Genomic DNA, 18,973 nt, shown 5'->3' on the forward strand with positions numbered 1-18,973 from the left:
TTTGCCGCCTCCCGAGCCGTGGAAATGCATTGCGGGGTAATTTTCACATGCTCTGGGCAACTTGGATTTCCCCTTAGCCAGTGGCAAACCCAATTGGGCATCTACAGGGGGTACATTCTGCCTCCCATACATGAGAAAAAATGGTGAAAATCCCGTGGAAGTATGAGGGGCCATCCTATATGCAGCTAGTACACTCGGAACATGCAAATCCCAGTCCGTTTGCGCCGCGTCAATCGCCTGACAGAGCATGGAGGTCAGAGTTCTATTCAGGCGCTCCACCATCCCATCTGTCTGGGGGTGGTACGGCGACGTTTTAATTATCTTAGCACCTAAAGCGTCGCAAACCTCGCGCAGCAGTTTAGATGAGAAATTCAGAATTATCCTGTATATAAATCACAACAGTGTTTGTGTTCATCATCAAGTGCAGCAAACGATTTTCATCCACAGACGTCACTTATGCTCAGACGGCCTAAGCACAGCTCAATGGGGAACCAAATGAAGACGTGTATTTGTTATTGTGGCCATGCACTCTAAACTACGGACCACACAGTAAACTGCTGTGGTCTGCGCCCCTTCAACGCAGGAGAAATATCAAAACTAAACCACCTCTCTCCTGAAGCCCTCTCGCGAAGACCAGCAAGCCTCAGCGTCGGCATTTAGCTGCTGAGCACATCGCTGGTGCCGTCGCGCACGAGAATGGAATTTCGGAATTGCTCGGATTTCGCACGATTCAGGAAAAATGACCCAAACACTCTCAGAAAGATCCTCAAAACTCGGGACGGACGGCAGCCAGGCGCGGTTCGTCCACCAGGGGGCGACAGGGGCGCTGACGAATGTAACTCCGGCCCCACGGGGTTCAAATTTGAGTGCGACAGCCACCGCAGTTGCCACAGCTCATCTGCAACGCGTCGTGAGACAAAGGCAAAGGCGCAGCTCTGCAACGTGTCGCTTGTGCCACGGCCCCCCGGGTGGGACGGACCTCCAACAGAAGATGCTGCGGTGAGCTCCTCTCGAGGGGCATCTGGGCCCTACACTTCCAAGCTATCCATCTGCTTGTTGAAATAGGCGAGAGTGCCCACACTTTACCCCACCACCACCACACGTGCGTCCTGACGATCGACTGCCCATTATGACTGCTTTGACTGCGATCACACCACAGACGCTTCCCAAAAGATCACGGCCGTGCGTCGTTTCTTCGGTATTGACGAGCAAAGCGAGCGGACGATACTGCGTCGCGAGGCAGTGAACCCCTTTCACCTTGCCTCGGCTGTGAAGCCCTTCCGTTTGATTTAATCTCGCACGACCTGAGGAATGCGAAATTAATTTCAGATTTGTTTCCACGAGGAACACATCGGTGGTGGTGGAGGGGTTTGTGATGCCGGCTGTCCAGGATTATAACTCATGCTGGGCGACCACTACGACACTGACGTTTAATGGCCAAAACAATAAACATTTGATATAAAATACCCAACATGATATATGGGTGGTTGAGTGTCTGGGTGAGTGGGTGGGTGGGTAAGTTGTTGGGTGAGTGGGTGGGTGGATGAGTGAGTGGGTGGATGAGTCAGTGGGTGAGTCGCCGGGTGAGTTGGTGAGCGGACAAGTGAGTGGCTAGATGAGGATGCTAATCTATGGGTCTCTTTGTGAATCTACCCCTTACAAATTTGTCCTCCTTCCGTACCCCTCACATCATCTCCCACGTGGCAAGTCCGATAAGACTCGATCTATAATCTCAATGGCATTTTTATGTGTATATCCCTCTGATCTCTCCGGCCTTGCCCCATCCCTCCCCCATCGTCCCTGCCTCTCCCCCCATCTCCCCCGCCTCTCTATCCCTCCTCTCTCTGTCTCTCCTCTCTGTGTCTCTCGCTCTGCCTTCGACCTGTCTCTCTCCACCCACCCCTCCCGCGACTTTCCTTCTGGCCCCCTCTTGCTCCCACCTGGCCTTGTCCGCGTCCTGCCTCTGCTCCTCCCTCTTGCCCTCGGCCCACCTCACTGCACGCTCTCCCCTCTGGGCATCTTGATGTCCGTCATCTCTCCCTTCTTGCTCTTCCGTAATTTGAGGCTCCTCCTCTCTGCCCTGACTTCTTTTCCCTCCTCGCTCTCCTCTCCCTTCCCGCTCCATCGGAGCTCTTCGGTCGCTCTCCTCGTTCCCGAGCGACGGTGGCCGTGCGGGGAGCAAACCTGTAACGTCACAACCGTCACCGCCGTCAGCATCACCTCTAACACCGTCACCAACGCCATCAGCGTCACCAACGCCATCACCTCCAACACCGTCACCTCCGTCAGCACCATCAACAACAACAAGCGGCAGGCTACGTGCATATTCTTTGGATCTTTCGGTAAAGTCACGTAGATAAGTGACTTACCGTAAGACCCAAAGAATATGAATTCCTGCAGTCACAAAAGCTCTAAGTCACGGCTATAAGTGCACTTGAAGGTCACGTGAAGTGTCGAACGCCTGGTGCTGGCAGGAGGTCAAGGGACAGACCCAGGTGCCACGGGTCGACTCACTGAGCCTGCTGCCGCTCCTCTGCACTCCGTTGTTGCAGGAGGGCGACTGCCTCAAACTGCCCAGTAGCAGCGTCCTTCACGAGCCTCCTCCACTGACTCTGAAGATGGTCCACACAAACTCCACTCACTCATCTGTAGAACAGGGGGAGATCACACAAACTCCACTCACTCATCTGTAGAACAGGGGGAGATCACACAAACTCCACTCACTCATCTGTAGGACAGGGGGAGATCACACAAACTCCACTCACTCACTCACTTTGTAGAACAGAGTGAGATCATACAAACTCCACTCACTCAATCTGTAGAACAGGGGGAGATTATACAAACTCCATTCACTCACTCTGTAGAACAGGGGGAGATCACACAAACTCCACTCACTCATCTGTAGAACAGGGGGAGATCACACAAACTCCACTCACTCATCTGTAGAATAGGGGGAGATCACACACACTCCACTCACTCATCTGTAGGACAGGGGGAGATCACACAAACTCCACTCATCTGTAGAACAGGGGGAGATCACACAATCTCCACTCACTCATCTGTAGAACAGGGGGAGATCACACAAACTCCAGTCACTCATCTGCAGAACAGGGGGAGATCACACAAACTCCACTCACTCATCTGTAGAACAGGGGGAGATCACACAAACTCCACGCACTCATCTGAAGAACAGGGGGAGATGACACAAACTCCACTCACTCATCTGTAGAACAGGGGGAGATCACACAAACTCCACTCACTCATCTGTAGAACAGGGGGAGATCACACAAACTCCACTCACTCTGTAGAACAGGGGGAGATCACACAAACTCCACTCACTCACTCTGTAGAACAGGGGGAGATCACACAAACTCTACTCACTCATCTGTAGAACAGGGGGAGATCACACAAACTCCACTCACTCATATGTAAAACAGGGGGAGATCATACAAACTCCACTCACTCATCTGTAGAATAGGGGGAGATCACACAGACTCCACTCATTCATCTGTAGAACAGGGGAGATCACACAACCCCCACTCACTCACTCTGTAGAACAGCGGGAGATCACACAAACGCCACTCACTCATCTGTAGAACAGGGGGAAATCGCGCAAACTCCACTCACTCATCTGTAGAACAGGGGGAGATCACACAAACTCCACTCACTCATCTGTAGACCAGGGGGAGATCACACAAACTCCACTCACTCATCTGTAGAACAGGGGGAGATCACACAAACTCCACTCACTCATCTGTAGAACAGGGGGAGATCACACAAACTCCAGTCACTCATCTGTAGAACAGGGGGAGATCACACAAACTCCACTCACTCACTCTGCAGAACAGGGGGAGATCACACAAACTCCACTCACTCACTCTGTAGAACAGGGGGAGATCACACAAACTCCAGTCACTCATCTGTAGAACAGGGGGAGATCATACAAACTCCACTCACTCATCTGTAGAACAGGGGGAGATCATACAAACTCCATTCACTCATCTGTAGAACAGGGGGAGATCATACAAACTCCACTCACTCATCTGTAGAACAGGGGGAGATCATACAAACTCCATTCACTCATCTATAGAACAGGGGGAGATCATACAAACTCCACTCACTCATCTGTAGAACAGGGGGAGATCACACAAACTCCACTCACTCACTCTGTAGAACAGGGGGAGATCACACAAACTCCACTCACTCTGTAGGACAGGGGGAGATCACACAAACTCCACTCACTCTGTAGAACAGGGGGAGATCACACAAACTCCACTCTGTAGAACAGGGGGAGATCACACAAACTCCACTCACTCACTCTGTAGAACAGGGGGAGAATCACACAAACTCCACTCACTCATGTGTAGAACAGGGGGAGATCACACAAACTACACTCACTCTGTAGGACAGGGGGAGATCACACAAACGCCACTCACTCATCTTTAGAAGAGGGGGAGATCACACAAACTCCACTCATCTGTAGAACAGGGGGAGATCACACAAACTCCAGTCACTCATCTGTAGAACAGGGGGAGATCACACAAACTCCACTCACATCAGCTAAGCCACGGATTATTAAATGCGAATTATAACTATCATTTGCATTATCAGCTGCTGTGTTGACCAACTATTCGAGCGAAACCATCAATAAAACGCAGACACACACCACACACACAGTCACACACCACAACAACAACAACAACCGCCATTCGCCACTAAGTGGCGGTGACGTCACCACGACGCTTGTGCCAGGCTATGTGCACCCTGAGGCCACGTGAAGTGTCGAACGCCCGCTGGCAGGAGGTCACGGGGCAGACCCACACACAGTCACACACCACACACAGTCAGACACACACCACACACACACCACACACAGTCACACACCACACACACACAGTCACACACCACACACACACAGTCACACACACCACAGACACATCACACACACCACACACACCACAGAAACATCACACACAGTTACACACCACATACACAGTCACACATCACACACACACCACACACAGTCACACACCACACACAGTCACACACACCACAGACACATCACACACACCACACACAGTCACACACCACACACACACCACACACAGTCACACACCACACACACAGTCACACACATCACACACACACCACAGACACATCACACATACACACCACACACACACCACACACAGTCACACACCACACACACAGTCACACACATCACACACACACCACAGACACATCACACACACACACCACACACACACCACACACAGTCACATCACACACACCACACAGTCACACACACCACACACACAGTCACACACACACCCCACACATACACCACACACACACACCACACACACACCACACACAGACACCACACACACTCACAGACACCACACACACACCACACACACACCACACACACACAGACCACACACACACACACCACACACACAGTCACACACACCACACACACACCACACACACACCACACACCCACACACACAGTCACACACACACCACACACACAGTCACACACCACACACATCACACCACACACACCACACACACAGTCACCGACCAGTTCTAGGCCCGCCCCAGGCTCTATCCACGTGGGTGACCCACTCGGCCGTTCCACATGTGGAACGGCGCCTCTACTGCTGCTGTTGTTTCTGCTGTTGTGGTTGTTGTTTCTGCTGTTGTTGTTTCTGCTGTTGTTGTTATCGTTGCTGTTACACCTCCCAGCGGGTTGTCTCACGTGTCACGTGCCCTTCAAGACTCGCGGGCCATCTTCCGGAAGACTCTTCCGGCCGTCTCAAGCGTGGCGCTGGACGTCTTCCGGAAGATTCTTCCGGCCGTCTCACGCGTGGCGCGGGACGTCTTCCGGAAGACTCTTCCGGCCGTCTCAAGCGTGGCGCGGGACATCTTCCGGAAGACTCTTCCGGCCGTCTCACGCGTGGCGCGGGACATCTTCCGGAAGACTCTGCCGCCCTGCGAATGCGTCACGTGATCACAGCCGCGCGCAGTCGCCTGTCCGTGTTAGCGGCACGGAACGTCGGACCTCCTGCACTCCACAAGAGGACATTGTTTCGTGTATAAACACACCACGACGGTGAGTGGGTGGGTGGGTGGCTGAGTGAGTGAGGGGGTGAGTGAGGGGGTGAGTGAGTGAGGGGGTTGGTGAGGGGGTGAGTGAGGGGGTGAGTGAGGGGGTTGGTGAGGGGGTGAGTGAGGGGGTGAGGGGGTGAGGGGGTTGGTGAGGGGGTGAGTGAGGGGATGAGGGGGTGAGTGAGTGAGGGGGTTGGTGAGGGGGTGAGTGAGGGGATGAGGGGGTGAGTGAGTGAGGGGGTTTGTGAGGGGGTGAGTGAGTGAGGGGGTTGGTGAGGGGGTGAGTGAGGGGGTGAGGGGGTGAGTGAGGGGGTAGGTGAGGGGGTGAGTGAGGGGGTTGGTGAGGGGGTTGGTGAGGGGGTGAGTGAGGGGGTGAGGGGGTGAGTGAGGGGGTAGGTGAGGGGGTTGGTGAGGGGGTGAGTGAGGGGGTGAGTGAGGGGATTGGTGAGGGGGTGAGTGAGGGGGTAGGTGAGGGGGTGAGTGAGGGGGTTGGTGAGGGGGTGAGTGAGGGGGTGAGTGAGTGAGGGGATTGGTGAGGGGTGAGTGAGGAGGTGAGTGAGGGGGTGACTGAGGGGGTTGGTGAGGGGGTGAGTGAGGGGGTTGGTGAGGGGGTGAGTGAGTGAGGGGATTGGTGAGGGGGTGAGTGAGGGGGTGAGTGAGGGGTGGGTGAGTGAGGGGGTGAGTAAGGGGGTAGGTGAGGGGGTGAGTGAGTGAGGGGATTGGTGAGGGGGTGAGTGAGTGAGGGGATTGGTGAAGGGGTGAGTGAGGGGGTGAGTGAGGGGGTGAGTGAGGGGGTTGGTGAGGGGGTGAGTGAGGGGGTTGGTGAGGGGGTTGGTGAGGGGGTGAGTGAGTGAGGGGATTGGTGAGGGGGTGAGTGAGGGGGTGAGTGAGGGGGTGACTGAGGGGGTTGGTGAGGGGTGAGTGAGGGGGTTGGTGAGGGGGTGAGTGAGTGAGGGGGTGAGTGAGTGAGGGGGTTGGTGAGGGGGTGAGTGAGGGGGTTGGTGAGGGGGTGAGTGAGTGAGGGGATTGGTGAGGGGGTGAGTGAGGGGTGGGTGAGTGAGGGGGTGAGTAAGGGGGTTGGTGAGGGGGTGAGTGAGTGAGGGGATTGGTGAGGGGGTGAGTGAGGGGGTGAGGGGGTTGGTGAAGGGGTGAGTGAGTGAGGGGGTGAGTGAGGGGGTGAGTGAGGGGGTTGGTGAGGGGGTGAGTGAGGGGGTGGGTGAGGGGGTGAGTGAGGGGGTGAGTGAGGGGGTTGGTGAGGGGATGAGTGAGGGGGTGAGGGGGTAGGTGAGTGAGGGGGTTGGTGAGGGGGTGAGTGAGGGGGTTGGTGAGGGGGTGAGTGAGGGGATGAGGGGGTGAGTGAGTGAGGGGGTTGGTGAGGGGGTGAGTGAGGGGGTGGGTGAGGGGGTTGGTGAGGGGGTGAGTGAGGGGGTGAGTGAGGGGGTTGGTGACGGGGTGAGTGAGGGGGTTGGTGAGGGGGTTGGTGAGGGGGTGAGTGAGTGAGGGGATTGGTGAGGGGGTGAGTGAGGGGGTGAGTGAGGGGGTGACTGAGGGGGTTGGTGAGGGGGTGAGGGGGTTGGTGAGGGGGTGAGTGAGTGAGGGGATTGGTGAGGGGGTGAGTGAGGGGGTGAGTGAGTGAGGGGGTTGGTGAGTGAGGGGATGAGGGGGTGAGTGAGGGGGTTTGTGAGGGGGTGAGTGAGTGAGGGGATTGGTGAAGGGGTGAGTGAGGGGGTGAGTGAGGGGGTGAGTGAGGGGGTTGGTGAGGGGGTGAGTGAGGGGGTTGGTGAGGGGGTTGGTGAGGGGGTGAGTGAGTGAGGGGATTGGTGAGCGGGTGAGTGAGGGGGTGAGTGAGGGGGTGACTGAGGGGGTTGGTGAGGGGGTGAGTTAGGGGGTTGGTGAGGGGGTGAGTGAGTGAGGGGATTGGTGAGGGGGTGAGTGAGGGGGTGAGTGAGGGGTGGGTGAGTGAGGGGGTGAGTAAGGGGGTTGGTGAGGGGGTGAGTGAGTGAGGGGATTGGTGAGGGGGTGAGTGAGGGGGTGAGGGGGTTGGTGAAGGGGTGAGTGAGTGAGGGGGTGAGTGAGGGGGTGAGTGAGGGGGTTGGTGAGGGGATGAGTGAGGGGGTGAGGGGGTAGGTGAGTGAGGGGGTTGGTGAGGGGGTGAGTGAGTGAGGGGGTTGGTGAGGGGGTGAGTGAGGGGGTGAGTGAGTGAGGGGGTTGGTGAGGGGGTGAGTGAGGGGGTGAGTGAGGGGGTTGGTGAGGGGGTGAGTGAGGGGGTGAGCGAGGGGGTTGGTGAAGGGGTGAGTGAGTGAGGGGGTTGGTGAGGGGGTGAGTGAGGGGGTGAGTGAGGGGGTGACTGAGGGGGTTGGTGAGGGGGTGAGTGAGGGGGTTGGTGAGGGGGTGAGTGAGTGAGGGGATTGGTGAGGGGGTGAGTGAGGGGGTGAGTGAGGGGTGGGTGAGTGAGGGGGTGAGTAAGGGGGTTGGTGAGGGGGTGAGTGAGTGAGGGGATTGGTGAGGGGGTGAGTGAGGGGGTGAGGGGGTTGGTGAAGGGGTGAGTGAGGGGGTGAGTGAGGGGGTGAGTGAGTGAGGGGGTGAGTGAGGGGGTTGGTGAGGGGGTGAGTGAGGGGGTGGGTGAGGGGGTGAGTGAGGGGGTGAGTGAGGGGGTGAGTGAGGGGGTTGGTGAGGGGATGAGTGAGGGGGTGAGTGGGTGAGGGGGTAGGTGAGTGAGGGGGTTGGTGAGGGGGTGAGTGAGTGAGGGGGTTGGTGAGGGGGTGAGTGAGGGGATGAGTGGGTGAGTGAGTGAGGGGGTTGGTGAGGGGGTGAGTGAGGGGGTGAGTGAGGGGGTTGGTGAGGGGGTGAGTGAGGGGGTGAGTGAGGGGGTTGGTGAAGGGGTGAGTGAGTGAGGGGGTTGGTGAGGGGGTGAGTGAGGGGGTGGGTGAGGGGGTGGGTGAGTGAGGGGTTTAGTGAGGGGGTGAGTGAGTGAGGGGGTGAGTGAGGGGGTTGGTGAGGGGGTGAGTGAGGGGGTGAGTGAGGGGGTGAGTGAGTGAGGGGGTGAGTGAGTGAGTGAGGGGGTTGGTGAGGGGGTGAGTGAGTGAGGGGGTGGGTGAGTGAGGGGTTTAGTGAGGGGGTGAGTGAGTGGATGGGTGAGTGAGTGGGGGGGGTTGGTGAGGGGTGAGTGAGGGGGTTGGTGAGGGGGTGAGTGAGGGGGTGAGTGGATGGGTGAGTGAGTGGGGGCTAATGCCCCACTCGCCACTCCCCATTAGGTGGGGGCCGATGCCCTCCCCCCCACCCGCCATTTGGGGGGGGGAGGGTCAATGACGTCATCCCCCCACTCGCGCTTCAACCGCGCGGATGACGTAATGGTTTGACTGATGGCTGCTCAGAGTTAATTAAAAACTCCTACTAAGCCCTTGTGTCAACAAGCCAATGGTTCCCCGAATAGATCAATAATTAATAATTAATTAATTATTTGCGCGCGCGCACTGACCGCTGTCCCACCGCTCTTCACACAGACACATACACAGACACACAGACACACACACAGACACACAAAGACAAAGATCCCCCATATAGCCTTAACAGACTGTAGGGGCAAGTGCTGTTAGCGAGCACCTATGAAGGCCGGAACGGTACACGAGGGGGTGGGTGGCCAGCACCACGCCCGACCGCCTTTGTCTCCCCAGTCGCGATGTTTACACACCGCACCAGGTACTCATTTGAGGCTGAGTCGACCTAGGGGAGGCCCGGGACCGGTTCAGATAATCGTCACTGGTGTTGGCCGTGAGCGGGAATCGAACCCGGGTCGCCAGGTTCATAGCGCAGCGTAGCGCTAACCGCTACACTATCGCTCCCCACACACAGTACACACACAGTCACACACACACAGTCACATACACAGACACACAGACACACACACACAGACACACACACAGACACACAGACAAACACATACACACAGACACACAGACAGACACACAGACACACACACAGACACACACACAGACACACACACAGACACACAGACAGACACATACACACAGACACAGACAGACACACAGACACACACACAGACACACACACAGACACACACACATACACAGACACACAGACACACACACAGACACACACACAGACACACAGACAGACACATACACACAGACACACAGACAGACACACAGACACACACACAGACACACAGACAGACAGACACACAGACACACACACACACAGACACAGACACACACACAGACACACACACAGACAGACATACACACAGACACACAGACACACAGAAACACACAGACACACACAGACAGACACACAGACAGACACACACACAGACACACACAGACAGACACACACACACACAGACACACACACAGACACACAGACACACACACAGACACACAGACAGACACATACACACAGACACAGACAGACACACAGACACACACACAGACACACACACATACACAGACACACAGACACACACACAGACACACACACAGACACACAGACAGACACATACACACAGACACACAGACAGACACACAGACACACACACAGACACACAGACAGACAGACACACAGACACACACACAGACACACACACAGACACACACACAGACACACACACAGACAGACATACACACAGACACACAGACACACAGAAACACACAGACACACACAGACAGACACACAGACAGACACACACACAGACACACACAGACAGACACACACACACAGACACACACACACAGACACACACACACACAGACACACACCACACACACACAGTCACACACACCACAGACACATCACACACACCACACACACCACAGAAACATCACACACAGTTACACACCACATACACAGTCACACATCACACACACACAGTCACACACCACACACAGTCACACACACCACAGACACATCACACACACCACACACAGTCACACACCACACACACACCACACACAGTCACACACCACACACACAGTCACACACATCACACACACACCACAGACAGTCACACACCACACACACAGTCACACACATCACACACACACCACAGACACATCACACACACACACCACACACACACCACACACAGTCACATCACACACACCACACAGTCACACACACCACACACACAGTCACACACACACCCCACACATACACCACACACACACACCACACACACACCACACACAGACACCACACACACTCACAGACACCACACACACACCACACACACACCACACACACACAGACCACACACACACACACCACACACACAGTCACACACACACCACACACACCACACACACAGTCACACACACACCACACACACAGTCACACACCACACACACACCACACACATCACACCACACACACCACACACACAGTCACCGACCAGTTCTAGGCCCGCCCCAGGCTCTATCCACGTGGGTGACCCACTCGGCCGTTCCACACGTGGAACGGCGCCTCTACTGCTGCTGTTGTTTCTGCTGTTGTGGTTGTTGTTTCTGCTGTTGTTGTTTCTACTGTTGTTGTTATCGTTGCTGTTACACCTCCCAGCGGGTTGTCTCACGTGTCACGTGCCCTTCAAGACTCGCGGGCCATCTTCCGGAAGACTCTTCCGGCCGTCTCAAGCGTGGCGCTGGACGTCTTCCGGAAGACTCTTCCGGCCGTCTCACGCGTGGCGCGGGACGTCTTCCGGAAGACTCTTCCGGCCGTCTCAAGCGTGGCGCGGGACATCTTCCGGAAGACTCTTCCGGCCGTCTCACGCGTGGCGCGGGACATCTTCCGGAAGACTCTGCCGCCCTGCGAATGCGTCACGTGATCACAGCCGCGCGCAGTCGCCTGTCCGTGTTAGCGGCACGGAACGTCGGACCTCCTGCACTCCACAAGAGGACATTGTTTCGTGTATAAACACACCACGACGGTGAGTGGGTGGGTGGGTGGCTGAGTGAGTGAGGGGGTGAGTGAGTGAGGGGGTTGGTGAGGGGGTGAGTGAGGGGGTGAGTGAGGGGGTTGGTGAGGGGGTGAGTGAGTGAGGGGGTGAGGGGGTGAGGGGGTTGGTGAGGGGGTGAGTGAGGGGATGAGGGGGTGAGTGAGTGAGGGGGTGAGTGAGTGAGGGGGTTGGTGAGGGGGTGAGTGAGGGGATGAGGGGGTGAGTGAGTGAGGGGGTTTGTGAGGGGGTGAGTGAGTGAGGGGGTTGGTGAGGGGGTGAGTGAGGGGGTGAGGGGGTGAGTGAGGGGGTAGGTGAGGGGGTGAGTGAGGGGGTTGGTGAGGGGGTTGGTGAGGGGGTGAGTGAGGGGGTGAGGGGGTGAGTGAGGGGGTAGGTGAGGGGGTTGGTGAGGGGGTGAGTGAGGGGGTGAGTGAGTGAGGGGATTGGTGAGGGGGTGAGTGAGTGAGGGGGTTGGTGAGGGGGTGAGTGAGGGGATGAGGGGGTGAGTGAGTGAGGGGGTTGGTGAGGGGGTGAGTGAGGGGGTGAGTGAGGGGGTTGGTGAGGGGGTGAGTGAGGGGGTGAGCGAGGGGGTTGGTGAAGGGGTGAGTGAGTGAGGGGGTTGGTGAGGGGGTGAGTGAGGGGGTGAGTGAGGGGGTGACTGAGGGGGTTGGTGAGGGGGTTCGTGAGGGGGTGAGTGAGTGAGGGGATTGGTGAGGGGGTGAGTGAGGGGGTGACTGAGGGGGTTGGTGAGGGGGTGAGTGAGGGGGTTGGTGAGGGGGTGAGTGAGTGAGGGGATTGGTGAGGGGGTGAGTGAGGGGGTGAGTGAGGGGTGGGTGAGTGAGGGGGTGAGTAAGGGGGTAGGTGAGGGGGTGAGTGAGTGAGGGGATTGGTGAGGGGGTGAGTGAGTGAGGGGATTGGTGAAGGGGTGAGTGAGGGGGTGAGTGAGGGGGTGAGTGAGGGGGTTGGTGAGGGGGTGAGTGAGGGGGTTGGTGAGGGGGTTGGTGAGGGGGTGAGTGAGTGAGGGGATTGGTGAGGGGGTGAGTGAGGGGGTGAGTGAGGGGGTGACTGAGGGGGTTGGTGAGGGGTGAGTGAGGGGGTTGGTGAGGGGGTGAGTGAGTGAGGGGGTGAGTGAGTGAGGGGGTTGGTGAGGGGGTGAGTGAGGGGGTTGGTGAGGGGGTGAGTGAGTGAGGGGATTGGTGAGGGGGTGAGTGAGGGGGTGAGTAAGGGGGTTGGTGAGGGGGTGAGTGAGTGAGGGGATTGGTGAGGGGGTGAGTGAGGGGGTTGGTGAAGGGGTGAGCGAGTGAGGGGGTGAGTGAGGGGGTGAGTGAGGGGGTTGGTGAGGGGGTGAGTGAGGGGGTGGGTGAGGGGGTGAGTGAGGGGGTGAGTGAGGGGGTTGGTGAGGGGATGAGTGAGGGGGTGAGGGGGTAGGTGAGTGAGGGGGTTGGTGAGGGGGTGAGTGAGGGGGTTGGTGAGGGGGTGAGTGAGGGGATGAGGGGGTGAGTGAGTGAGGGGGTTGGTGAGGGGGTGAGTGAGGGGGTGAGTGAGGGGGTTGGTGAGGGGGTGAGTGAGGGGGTGAGTGAGGGGGTTGGTGACGGGGTGAGTGAGGGGGTTGGTGAGGGGGTTGGTGAGGGGGTGAGTGAGTGAGGGGATTGGTGAGGGGGTGAGTGAGGGGGTGAGTGAGGGGGTGACTGAGGGGGTTGGTGAGGGGGTGAGGGGGTTGGTGAGGGGGTGAGTGAGTGAGGGGATTGGTGAGGGGGTGAGTGAGGGGGTGAGTGAGTGAGGGGGTTGGTGAGTGAGGGGATGAGGGGGTGAGTGAGGGGGTTTGTGAGGGGGTGAGTGAGTGAGGGGATTGGTGAAGGGGTGAGTGAGGGGGTGAGTGAGGGGGTGAGTGAGGGGGTTGGTGAGGGGGTGAGTGAGGGGGTTGGTGAGGGGGTTGGTGAGGGGGTGAGTGAGTGAGGGGATTGGTGAGGGGGTGAGTGAGGGGGTGAGTGAGGGGGTGACTGAGGGGGTTGGTGAGGGGGTGAGTTAGGGGGTTGGTGAGGGGGTGAGTGAGTGAGGGGATTGGTGAGGGGGTGAGTGAGGGGGTGAGTGAGGGGTGGGTGAGTGAGGGGGTGAGTAAGGGGGTTGGTGAGGGGGTGAGTGAGTGAGGGGATTGGTGAGGGGGTGAGTGAGGGGGTGAGGGGGTTGGTGAAGGGGTGAGTGAGTGAGGGGGTGAGTGAGGGGGTGAGTGAGGGGGTTGGTGAGGGGATGAGTGAGGGGGTGAGGGGGTAGGTGAGTGAGGGGGTTGGTGAGGGGGTGAGTGAGTGAGGGGGTTGGTGAGGGGGTGAGTGAGGGGATGAGGGGGTGAGTGAGTGAGGGGGTTGGTGAGGGGGTGAGTGAGGGGGTGAGTGAGGGGGTTGGTGAGGGGGTGAGTGAGGGGGTGAGCGAGGGGGTTGGTGAAGGGGTGAGTGAGTGAGGGGGTTGGTGAGGGGGTGAGTGAGGGGGTGAGTGAGGGGGTGACTGAGGGGGTTGGTGAGGGGGTGAGTGAGGGGGTTGGTGAGGGGGTGAGTGAGTGAGGGGATTGGTGAGGGGGTGAGTGAGGGGGTGAGTGAGGGGTGGGTGAGTGAGGGGGTGAGTAAGGGGGTTGGTGAGGGGGTGAGTGAGTGAGGGGATTGGTGAGGGGGTGAGTGAGGGGGTGAGGGGGTTGGTGAAGGGGTGAGTGAGTGAGGGGGTGAGTGAGGGGGTGAGTGAGTGAGGGGGTGAGTGAGGGGGTTGGTGAGGGGGTGAGTGAGGGGGTGGGTGAGGGGGTGAGTGAGGGGGTGAGTGAGGGGGTGAGTGAGGGGGTTGGTGAGGGGATGAGTGAGGGGGTGAGTGGGTGAGGGGGTAGGTGAGTGAGGGGGTTGGTGAGGGGGTGAGTGAGTGAGGGGGTTGGTGAGGGGGTGAGTGAGGGGATGAGTGGGTGAGTGAGTGAGGGGGTTGGTGAGGGGGTGAGTGAGGGGGTGAGTGAGGGGGTTGGTGAGGGGGTGACTGAGGGGGTGAGTGAGGGGGTTGGTGAAGGGGTGAGTGAGTGAGGGGGTTGGTGAGGGGGTGAGTGAGGGGGTGGGTGAGGGGGTGAGTGAGTGAGGGGGTGGGTGAGTGAGGGGTTTAGTGAGGGGGTGAGTGAGTGAGGGGGTGAGTGAGGGGGTTGGTGAGGGGGTGAGTGAGGGGGTGAGTGAGGGGGTGAGTGAGTGAGGGGGTGAGTGAGTGAGGGGGTTGGTGAGGGGGTGAGTGAGTGAGGGGGTGGGTGAGTGAGGGGTTTAGTGAGGGGGTGAGTGAGTGGATGGGTGAGTGGGGGGGGTTGGTGAGGGGTGAGTGAGGGGGTTGGTGAGGGGGTGAGTGAGGGGGTGAGTGGATGGGTGAGTGAGTGGGGGCTAATGCCCCACTCGCCACTCCCCATTAGGTGGGGGCCGATGCCCTCCCCCCCACCCGCCATTTGGGGGGGGGAGGGTCAATGACGTCATCCCCCCACTCGCGCTTCAACCGCGCGGATGACGTAATGGTTTGACTGACGGCTGCTCAGAGTTAATTAAAAACTCCTACTAAGCCCTTGTGTCAACAAGCCAATGGTTCCCCGAATAGATCAATAATTAATAATTAATTAATTATTTGCGCGCGCGCACTGACCGCTGTCCCACCGCTCTTCACACAGACACATACACAGACACACAGACACACACACAGACACACAAAGACAAAGATCCCCCATATAGCCTTAACAGACTGTAGGGGCAAGTGCTGTTAGCGAGCACCTATGAAGGCCGGAACGGTACACGAGGGGGTGGGTGGCCAGCACCACGCCCGACCGCCTTTGTCTCCCCAGTCGCGATGTTTACACACCGCACCAGGTACTCATTTGAGGCTGAGTCGACCTAGGGGAGGCCCGGGACCGGTTCAGATAATCGTCACTGGTGTTGGCCGTGAGCGGGAATCGAACCCGGGTCGCCAGGTTCATAGCGCAGCGTAGCGCTAACCGCTACACTATCGCTCCCCACACACAGTACACACACAGTCACACACACACAGTCACATACACAGACACACAGACACACACAGACACACACACATACACACAGACAGACACATACACACAGACACACAGACAGACACACAGACACACACACAGACACACACACAGACACACACACACAGACACACACACAGACACACAGACAGACACATACACACAGACACAGACAGACACACAGACACACACACAGACACACACAGACACACATACACAGACACACAGACACACACACAGACACACACACAGACACACAGACAGACACACAGACAGACACACAGACAGACACACAGACACACACACAGACACACACACAGACACACAGACAGACAGACACACAGACACACACACAGACACAGACACACACACAGACACACACACAGACAGACATACACACAGACACACAGACACACAGAAACACACAGACACACACAGACAGACACACAGACAGACACACACACAGACACACACACACAGACACACACACAGACACACACACAGACACACACACACAGACACACACACAGACACACAGACAGACACATACACACAGACACAGACAGACACACAGACACACACACAGACACACACACAGACACACACACATACACAGACACACAGACACACACACAGACACACACACAGACACACAGACAGACACATACACACAGACACACAGACAGACACACAGACACACACACAGACACACAGACAGACAGACACACAGACACACACACAGACACACACACAGACACAGACACACACACAGACACACACACAGACAGACATACACACAGACACACAGACACACAGAAACACACAGACACACACAGACAGACACACAGACAGACACACACACAGACACACACAGACAGACACACACACACAGACACACACACAGACACACACACACACAGACACACACACAGACAGACACACAGACAGACACACACACAGACAGACACACACACAGACACACACACAGACAGACACACACACAGACACACACACACACAGACACACACAGACACACAGACAGACACACACACAGACACCACGTGCACCACGTGTCACAACGTCAGTCTGTGCTAAGGTCTTCATTATTGAAGCTCCGTCATTATTGTGGCTCTGTCGTCCCGACAGGTTTGTTCCTTTCACCTGAAGAAGGCCGCTTGTGTCGTGGCCGAAACGTCGTGAGAATTTTATTGTGTTTTATTTTATTATTTTATTATTCTCATTCTACGTGGTGATGGTGACTTTAATACCGAAAGAACCAAAGAAGATACTCTACGGGTCTCTGTGTGAGTCACTGGGTCTCTATGTGAGTCTGTGGGTCTCTGTGTGAGTCTATGGGTCTCTGTGTGAGTAGTCTATGGGTCTCTGTGTGAGTAGTCTATGGGTCTCTGTGTGAGTTTATGGGACTTTGTGTGAGTAGTCTATGGGTCTTTGTGTGAGTAGTCTATGGGTCTTTGTGTGAGTAGTCTATGGGTCTCTGTGTGAGTAGTCTATGGGTCTCTGTGTGAGTTTATGGGACTTTGTGTGAGTAGTCTATGGGTTTTTGTGTGAGTAGTCTATGGGTCTTTGTGTGAGTCAATGGGTCTCTGTGTGAGTAGTCTATGGGTCTCTGTGTGAGTTTATGGGACTTTGTGTGAGTAGTCTATGGGTCTTTGTGTGAGTCAATGGGTCTCTATGCGAGTCAGTGGGTCTCTGTGTGAGTCTGTGGATCTCTGTGTGCGTAGTCTATGGGTCTCTGTGTGAGTCTGTGGGTCTCTGTGTGGTGAGTATATGGGTCTCTGTGTGCGTAGTCTATGGGTCTCTGTGTGAGTAGTCTATGGGTCTTTGTGTGAGTCAATGGGTCTCTGTGTGAGTAGTCTATGGGTCTCTGTGTGAGTTTATGGGACTTTGTGTGAGTAGTCTATGGGTCTTTGTGTGAGTCTATGGGTATCTGTGTGAGTCTAATTTTCTCTGTGTGAGTCTGTGGATCTTTGTGTGAGTAGTCTATGGGTCTCTGTGTGAGTCAATGGGTCTCTATGCGAGTCAGTGGGTCTCTGTGTGAGTCTGTGGATCTCTGTGTGCGTAGTCTATGGGTCTCTGTGTGAGTCTGTGGGTCTCTGTGTGGTGAGTCTATGGGTCTCTGTGTGCGTAGTCTATGGGTCTCTGTGTGAGTAGTCTATGGGTCTCTGTGTGAGTAGTCTATGGGTCTCTGTGTGAGTAGTCTATGGGTCTCTGTGTGAGTAGTCTGTGGGTCTCTGTGTGAGTAGTCTATGGGTCTCTGTGTGAGTCTAATTTTCTCTGTGTGAGTAGTCTGTGGGTCTCTGTGTGAGTCATTGGGTCTCTATGCGAGTCAGTGGGTCTCTGTGTGAGTCAGTGGGTCTCTGTGTGAGTCTGTGGGTCTCTGTGTGAGTCTGGGTCTCTGTGTGAGTAGTCTATGGGTCTCTGTGTGAGTCTGTGGATCTCTGTGTGAGTAGTCTATGGGTCTCTGTGTGAGTTTTTGGGACTTTGTGTGAGTAGTCTATGGGTCTTTGTGTGAGTCAGTGGGTCTCTGTGTGAGTAGTCTATGGGTCTTTGTGTGAGTAGTCTATGGGTCTCTGTGTGAGTTTATGGGTCTTTGTGTGAGTAGTCTATGGGTCTCTGTGTGAGTTTATGGGTCTCTGTGTGAGTAGTCTATGGGTCTCTGTGTGAGTTTATGGGACTTTGTGTCATTAGTCTATGGGTCTTTGTGTGAGTCTATGGGTATCTGTTTGAGTCAATGGGTCTCTGTGTGAGTCAGTGGGTCTCTGTGTGAGTCTAATTTTCTCTGTGCGAGTCTGTGGATCTCTGTGTGAGTAGTCTATGGGTCTCTGTGTGAGTAGTCTATGGGTCTTTGTGTGAGT

The 18,973-nt window shown here is 56.3% G+C and overlaps 2 long non-coding RNA genes across 2 annotated transcripts; one reads left to right on the plus strand and one right to left on the minus strand.

The window, feature by feature from the left end:
* Positions 1–1,827: 1,827 nt before the first annotated feature.
* LOC142917120 (uncharacterized) lies at positions 1,828–5,688 on the minus strand. Its single transcript, XR_012936871.1, has 3 exons — positions 5,588–5,688; positions 2,515–2,646; positions 1,828–2,184 (listed from the first exon to the last, which is right to left on the minus strand). It is a non-coding gene; the product is annotated as an uncharacterized LOC142917120 (long non-coding RNA).
* Positions 5,689–5,783: 95 nt separating this feature from the next.
* On the plus strand, positions 5,784–17,385 carry LOC142917121 (uncharacterized). Its single transcript, XR_012936872.1, has 3 exons — positions 5,784–6,118; positions 11,686–12,052; positions 17,244–17,385. It is a non-coding gene; the product is annotated as an uncharacterized LOC142917121 (long non-coding RNA).
* The last annotated feature ends 1,588 nt before the right edge of the window (positions 17,386–18,973 follow it).

This window comes from Petromyzon marinus, unplaced genomic scaffold (assembly GCF_048934315.1).
Source record: "Petromyzon marinus isolate PM22_M1 ecotype Great Lakes invasive population unplaced genomic scaffold, UKy_Petmar_22M1.pri1.0 PM_G_Scaffold_42, whole genome shotgun sequence".
Lineage (NCBI taxonomy): Eukaryota > Metazoa > Chordata > Hyperoartia > Petromyzontiformes > Petromyzontidae > Petromyzon > Petromyzon marinus.